This window comes from Osmia bicornis, chromosome 12 (genome assembly GCF_907164935.1).
Source record: "Osmia bicornis bicornis chromosome 12, iOsmBic2.1, whole genome shotgun sequence".
NCBI lineage: Eukaryota > Metazoa > Arthropoda > Insecta > Hymenoptera > Megachilidae > Osmia > Osmia bicornis.
The window spans coordinates 4,627,807-4,635,232 of NC_060227.1; the positions used below are offsets into that span (position 1 = coordinate 4,627,807).

The 7,426-nt window shown below is 42.5% G+C and overlaps 1 long non-coding RNA gene across 1 annotated transcript; it reads left to right on the forward strand.

Moving 5' to 3' along the window:
• Positions 1 to 238: 238 nt before the first annotated feature.
• LOC114879164 lies at positions 239 to 2,124 on the forward strand. Its single transcript, XR_003789864.2, has 3 exons — positions 239 to 898; positions 986 to 1,242; positions 1,412 to 2,124. It is a non-coding gene; the product is annotated as an uncharacterized LOC114879164 (long non-coding RNA).
• The last annotated feature ends 5,302 nt before the right edge of the window (positions 2,125 to 7,426 follow it).

The window sequence follows — 7,426 nt, forward strand, 5'->3', positions numbered from 1 at the left end:
GAAAGCGGAAGCGAACCGTCACGCTCGTCCATCTTCTTCTGGGAACGCGTTCGAAGCAAGTTCACGTGTATGGCGAAGGAATTTCGATCGATTAAGTTATTCGAAAGGTTCTTCTTATATTTTTTTTCGTTTTACATCGAGGAAGAAATTATTGTTCGTTTCTCAATTTGAAATTATTCGAATAGACTGAAGTTTTCAATATTCTGGAAACGAATCAATCCATGCAAGACCCCTGTGGCTCGGGGGGATTAGAATACGGCCACGGTATCCCCTGCCTGTCGTAAGAGGCGACTAAAAGGGGACACACACAGGCTCAAGAAAAAAATTGTAAAAGTATGGCAAATGTATGAAACAATGTAAAATGCAAAAGGGGACAGTAAAATTCCTGAAAGTACGCCGCCCGGAGGAAACGGGATGTAAAAATTCATTCTTTTCTTTCCGAACCAGGGAAAATTAAAGTAAAGTAATCCATGCAAATCTGTGCCGAGGTTTCAAAGTGTTTCTGTCAAAAGCATACGGCGATAAGTCTGTGAAAATCACGGCAGTACGAGGATATACCGAGCCATTCGTCTTTCACTCACGAACGGCCACGGTTCCCCGTGGTCATTGTGTGCAAATAACGACAAACCATTTGTTTCTTTGGATCGTGCCGCGGCTATTTTATCGTTTCTCGCGGGCAATCGTGATTCTCGTTAACAGTTCCTTCCGATTTCACGATTCCGCTAATAGAATCTGTACAGGGAGACGCGTTGACTCCTCGACCACCCCCGTTTTCTTCAATTTATTCACCCCTGATGTTTGGCACCTTTCGAGCTGTCTCTTGAGTTGCAAATCGACGCTTTCGGAAGATATTGATATTTATGAGATTCTTTTAGCCATTAAATAGAACATCGTACAGGTAATATTTTTCTAATAAAAAATATATGTACTATAACATATAATGTATAACATCATATATTTATCTACTAAACAATTCACACCGCAGGCTATAGGTTGATTACTTCAAAATAAGTGTAGTTATCTTAAACCTCAACTACAAGTAGAACGGTGGAATTGAACGAGGCATTATGTTCAAAACGGTTTATATCTCGACCCATATCCTCCGGAGCAATTTACTACCTAAAAACAATAATTGCAGCATCATTATCCAGACCCTGGGAAAGATCACAGAAAATGTGCTTAGCAACTAACGCCATCAACGCATTGCCGACTGATGCATCACCGATACCGTGTAATTTTAAAGTAAGACAATTCTGCTTCTCAAAGATAATTATACGAAACGCTAAATATTTAAATTTATTCATACGTTCGAAGTTGGAAAAGTTACAAAATTCGAGTTTAAATATTTCCAAACTAACCATGGGTACTAATTGCATGATTGTAAATTAATTTTCTTTTTTTTTCATTACAGCATCGTACCTCCTACATTCTTTCTCGAATACAAACCTCGATGCCTTCTGTCGTCATCTAATCTAAAATAAATTATCAAAAGTGCAGTCACCTGGTATTTTATTCATTCAGTTAACAAGAAACAAAGATAGAGAAGGAGAAGAAAGGCGACACGACGAAAAGCCCGAAGAACCGTGGAAACCTTGTTGCTAGAATACAGTTAGCCTATTGTTCACGGCGTGAACTTGCATGTTAACGTGTCGAACAGCAAATACTCGTTTAACCACGCGTCGACGGAGTCTCGTAGCCTATACTAATGTCACGTTCACGCGATTAGAAACCGCTAATAATTAGCCGACCGGAAGAAGACCTGGCACGCTCGCCAATTCGACGCAGTATTCCACCTTCCTTTAACGCGTTATGTACTTTATTGTTTTCTTCTCTCGTCCGTTAATTCGTGGTTCCAGGAGCTATTGTAAAAAAGGAATCGGGTTATTATTTAATTTACTGAACTCCCTTGTACAGCTATTTATTTAATTTAACAAATTTCCGCAACGTCACGACTGCTGTTGACAGTTTCACCTAGAGCCAGGTGAGACATCCACAGTCTTATAGCGACCGCCGAGGAGTACGGATGTATCTGTTAAACATGTAAATACCTTTATTTTATTTTCTGCGTTTATTTAATTTGCTGTATTCATCTTCTTCACTTATTGAATAAAAAAAATTAAGGAGATGAACGTGGTGATTTTATATTACCTCTGTGTGCATCCTTTACATCCTTGATTATTGCATTATTTACATCCCAGCATTCCTTACATCTCAGCATCCGTTACAATCCATTTTTTTTTTTTTTTTTTTTTTTTTTTACGTGGTGGAAATCTTCAAAAAGACACCTCCAGCCCCACTGGGGAGGGGCCGGAGGTAGTGTGGGATTTTTACCCACTAAAACCACCACGGTGGCCTGCACTATGTGCCGACTTCACCGACATCGGGGGCCACACCCGATGCCGGCACCCCTTGGGCCGCGTGCAATGGAGACCGGGGCCCCAGCCCCGGCACCCTGCGGCCCCGCTTCAGAGTTGCGGTGCCATTCCTGTTACAACCCTGTTTTCTTCCCTGCAGCCCTTACATCTCTGCATTCCTCACATCCCTGCATTCCTTACAATCCTGCATCCCCTACCTCTCTGTATCCTTTACATCCCTGCAACCCTTACATCCCGGTATTCCATACATCCTGGAAACACTATTATCCCTTCATCCCTTACATCCCTGCAACCCTTATAATAAATATATCATAAATATAATAATATATTATAAAAACCGGCTCGAGTAAAGGTAAGTAAAGGTAAGTAAAGGTAAGTAAATTCAATTTTTGAATTTTCAATTTTCAATTTTTGGCCCTCTAGCGGCAAAAATGTGAACTAAAATCTCAATGTCCGATCAGCGCCATCTGGTTTCGGAAAAAGGAACTAAATCATGCACCATTTTTGGCCCTCTAGCGGCAAAAATGTGAACTAAAATCTCAATGTCCGATCAGCGCCATCTGGTTTTGGAAAAAGGAACTAAATCATGCACCATTTTTGGCCCTCTAGCGGCAAAAATGTGAACTAAAATCTCAATGTCCGATCAGCGCCATCTGGTTTCGGAAAAAGGAACTAAATCATGCACCATTTTTGGCCATCTAGCGGCAAAAATGTGAACTAAAATCTCAATGTCCGATCAGCGCCATCTGGTTTCGGAAAAAGGAACTAAATCATGCTAAAATTTTGGCCCTCTAGCGGCAAAAATGTGAACTAAAATTTCGACCTCGGATCAGCGCCATCTGGCGGTAAAAATCGGAACTAAATTTGTGACGATTTTTTACTGAAAAGATACAGGAATATATTGTAAGTGATGCAAGGAATGTAAGGGATGCGAGGTAAGGGTAGCAGGGGTGTAAGGAATGCAGAGATGTAAAGGATGTAGGGATGTAATGAAAGTAGAAATGTAAGGAATGCAGAGATGTAAGGAATGCAGTGATGTAAGGGATGCAGAGATGAAAGGGAAGCAGGCATGTAAGGAAAGCAGGAATGTAGAGGTGCAGGGTTGTAACGGATGCTAGGGTGTAAGGAATGCAGGAGTGTAAGGGTAGCAGAGATGTAAAGGGTAGTTCTCTGGGTAAAGGGATATAAGGAAAGCAACAATGTAAAAGATGCAGCTATGTAAGGAATATTGGGATGTATAATAAATGTAGAAGGGGGACTGTTAAATCATCTACAACTATCACCAACTGTGCTCTCTTCATGCAGACCTAACTTCACCTGGGGACAATGGCATGTCCAGTTTTTTCGTATCTGTAGTCACTGGTGTGCATACACTGTTTCCCGAATGTGATAGGAATTAATAATATAAATATAAATTAATAAATAATTTATTGATTCATAAATAATATTAAATTATTTACACATATCCTACTAGTGGAGGCGTCGTACTGCGACTCCGTTTCCCGGACCAAGACGAATCTAAATTAGATTTTATCGAGCGGCGGTTCCGGAACATCCGTTCGGATTTGTGGCAGCCAGAGATTGCATCAGCAGCCATCTCGGCTACGGAAATTCCATTTCCAAGCGAGTCACTCCGTTCGAACGATGCAGGCGGAGCAAGGAGGAAACGTGTTAATGAACCTTCGGCTTCGAGTTTTGACGCGCGTTGCATTCGGACTGGGTCCGAGCAATCTGTCCTAACGAACAATTTATCAATCCGTTGGTCGTTTAATTACTTATCGGGAGCGAATATCCGACAGACAAATTGAAGTAACCTTACTGGTAAACGAATTGATGGGCTTTCGCATCAGATTGTTCAAAAAGCGACTGATTTATTAAAATATTATGAATATTATTAAAATAATCAACAAAGAGAAAAAATAAAACGCGAGAACATGAAACGGTGGATCGTACGTGTCCGACGTATCCCATGGCCGTTAACGTTCGTCGGACGATTCATTGTCAGTAAAAGCCGGCACGACCGGAATGTCATTATGTCAGTTTTGAAATTATTATCCTAACGGATGGGTCGAGGGCCGACCAGGGAATGCTTAAAAATGGGCGAAAGCACGCTCACGCGTTTCCCATATTAATCGACGCATTCGAGCCACGCGTACACCATCAAACAGTCATCCTCGACATTTCGCTCCTACTGTCATTCATCTATCACTTTTTTCAAATTCACACCTCGCTCTAATTACGATAGAAGCATTAATCACACGTGACGTTTGGTCTATGAACCTCTGAAATACAATTCTATTAGTCATCTATCATTAAGATATAAAAAAATGAATTTGAAACTGAAAGAATCAATGGTACCAAAAATCATTTAATTATATTAAATTCACGGTGCCGGAAATCCCAATGGAAGTGGACGCGTGTAATAGCTAAAACATTTGAAATCAATAGAAGGAGAACAAGTGACGGAGAGCACCGTTAATGATACCGGTGTTATTGTTTCAAAAAAGATCTGAAAAGGGTCGGTGGTTCCTTTATCGGTGAAGAAAAGACGAACAAAGTCGAATTCCATGCGTACGCCTCTGCTCGTTTGAAGATAACACTGGAACCTTTCGAGAACTGTCCGCGAGACGGTTGATAAATTAACAGGTACGCTCTCGTCTCGGCTATGCTTTCAAATGTCAGACATCTTAGAGACAAAGGATCCTTTCAAGATAGCGGACAGAGAATTTGAAACGTACCCTTAGATCGGCTTAAATGAAAGGAATTCTTACGAATTTCGATTCCTTGTTATCACTGTTTTTCCATTATCCCTGGCGTCGTTATTAGTTTACCAGCACCGTTACCAGACTCCTGTCTAGGCTTTCAAAAAGCCAACATAATTCTTCGTCACCTTATTACGAGACAAAGTTTCTTCCTAAACAAAAATTCCGAAATCCGCCCTCTGAGGGTAAACGTAAAAGGGCGATCCGAAAAAAATAACCGTCAGCAGCGAGGAAGGGGGAAAGGAAGAAGCAAATAATCGTAGTAAAAATCGCGAACCCTTGAGGTGTTTCGAAAGCGTGTATCCAGCCATTTAGATCGAGCCACCTTCCTCGCTCGATTCACTTACACGAGTCCGTTGACCGAAACGATGCGTATGCAAAGCGAACAACGAGTTACCTTGGCGGATGCGGTAGGTGGACCGCGGCAGTAGTGGGCCCTGTGGGAAACACACGGGAACCGACCAGGAACAAACTGTGATTTTATTATAATCGCGCCAGACCTGTCCTTACGTCCTTCTTCCTTTTTGTCCACGCTGGAACACTGCCGCGAGAGCTGCTCTTGACCGTTTAATGGCGAGCCATCGGAACCGCCCCCGGACACCTCTTGCATCGCGATGTCGTAACGTTATCGGAAAACTGAACACGTCCAGCCTCGTGTCATTATTTTGTAAAATAATTTTTCCACCGATTCGAATTCCGGTTTCTCGTACGTATTATTAGCAGAAGCTGCAACCTTAAGTTTCTTTTTATCGTCAAACGACTCTGTTAATGACAAGCAAGAAGGTTTAATTCGTAAATTTGCGGTTTCGTGAATAAGCGAAATTAGTGAATCAACTGGTGCGCCAGATTATTTATCTCTTCCCCGAAGAAGGTGTCGTTAGAAGGAAAATCGGTGGGTGATTGTGTTCTTCCCCGTTCTGACTAAATTGGTTTTTTATCATCCATGACGAACACCAGGAAACCACTTGTTTAAAGAAAGAGTTATAATGATTTATAAAAGTTACCAATGAAATATGAAATTCTATTGAATTTATGTTTCATCCTTTATCTATTTAGTAATCTACATTATTTTCGACTTAAAAATAAGTGTGCATCGAACGGGCGGTAGTTCTAGCGATAAGAATTGTAGAGAGATATTGAAACCTGAAGCGTACAGCCGACAGTTCGTTGAATATAAATGCCATTGCCTAGGGTCCTCGGTGACCGAACAACGTTCAATCGACTACCGTAGAACCAGTTGCTGTAACTAAATCTTCCGTGACGTTATCCGGTGCATGTAACGCTCTGGTATCATTCATCCAGCACCTGTTCACCTAGGAACAAACGGCACCCGACTAGCAAAAACGAAATTGGGGAAGCGACTTTTCAACCGTGACCATCGAACGTCGCCGTTTTATCTTCGACCTACGCTAGGACACCAAAGGCTGGTGTTCACCGACCTCGCAGGATCTTCCGTTTCCCTTCTTTTTCCTCCATGTAACGGCTCGCAAACGGAATCTAAATGCGAGCGGGAATGATCAGATGACTTTGGGTTATTCGCGATGACTCCTGCTGTTCCAAGTTCGTTCCCTCAAAGATTCTATAATAACGGCGATAACCGTCGAAATGAAAATGATCGTGTACTGAGACTAATAAAGGTTAATTTTCAAATTAAAATAGTTTCTTACCTTACCCTACTAAAATGCATACCTGCGGTATTCGACGACGAAATCGAGCACGGCCATTTCGTGAATACCGGTACTCTCGGTCCTCCTGCAGAATCATAACGGTGTCGAAAAAAAAAAAGAGGTCCACAGCGAGGAAAAAGCAAAGCGTCGCTCATTACGTGGAACGCTCGTGCTTGCGCAAAAACGCAGGATCAAATTGCCTCACGTAGACGTATGGTACCGCGACGCCGAGTCTTCGTTTTTGCCCTGCTGCTAGCGGTGCGGAATGTTTTCGACACAATGTAAACCTACCTCTGAACCAAAGACATCTTTCTGAAACGAAAGATTCATTTTCCTTGATTCAAGTACCGGAAGTCGGACGCGGTCATCGGGAGGAGCGAGGTCGTTTCGTCGTTGAAACTCCCATCGGTCGTTATCAGCGATGCTGATTTTTCCCCTCGTTCGTCGAGCTGGCCCGTAATCGAACCAGATCCTGGCACCGGGACAGCCTCGACACGGCAGCAAGGAACGAAAGGGGGATCTTGAGTTAAGGAGCAAAGAGAGGGAGACGGGGCACCGGCTGGCGCCACGGAGGCACAGGATCGGCCGAGCGTGACGGAAATATGCGAGACACATTGCGCTC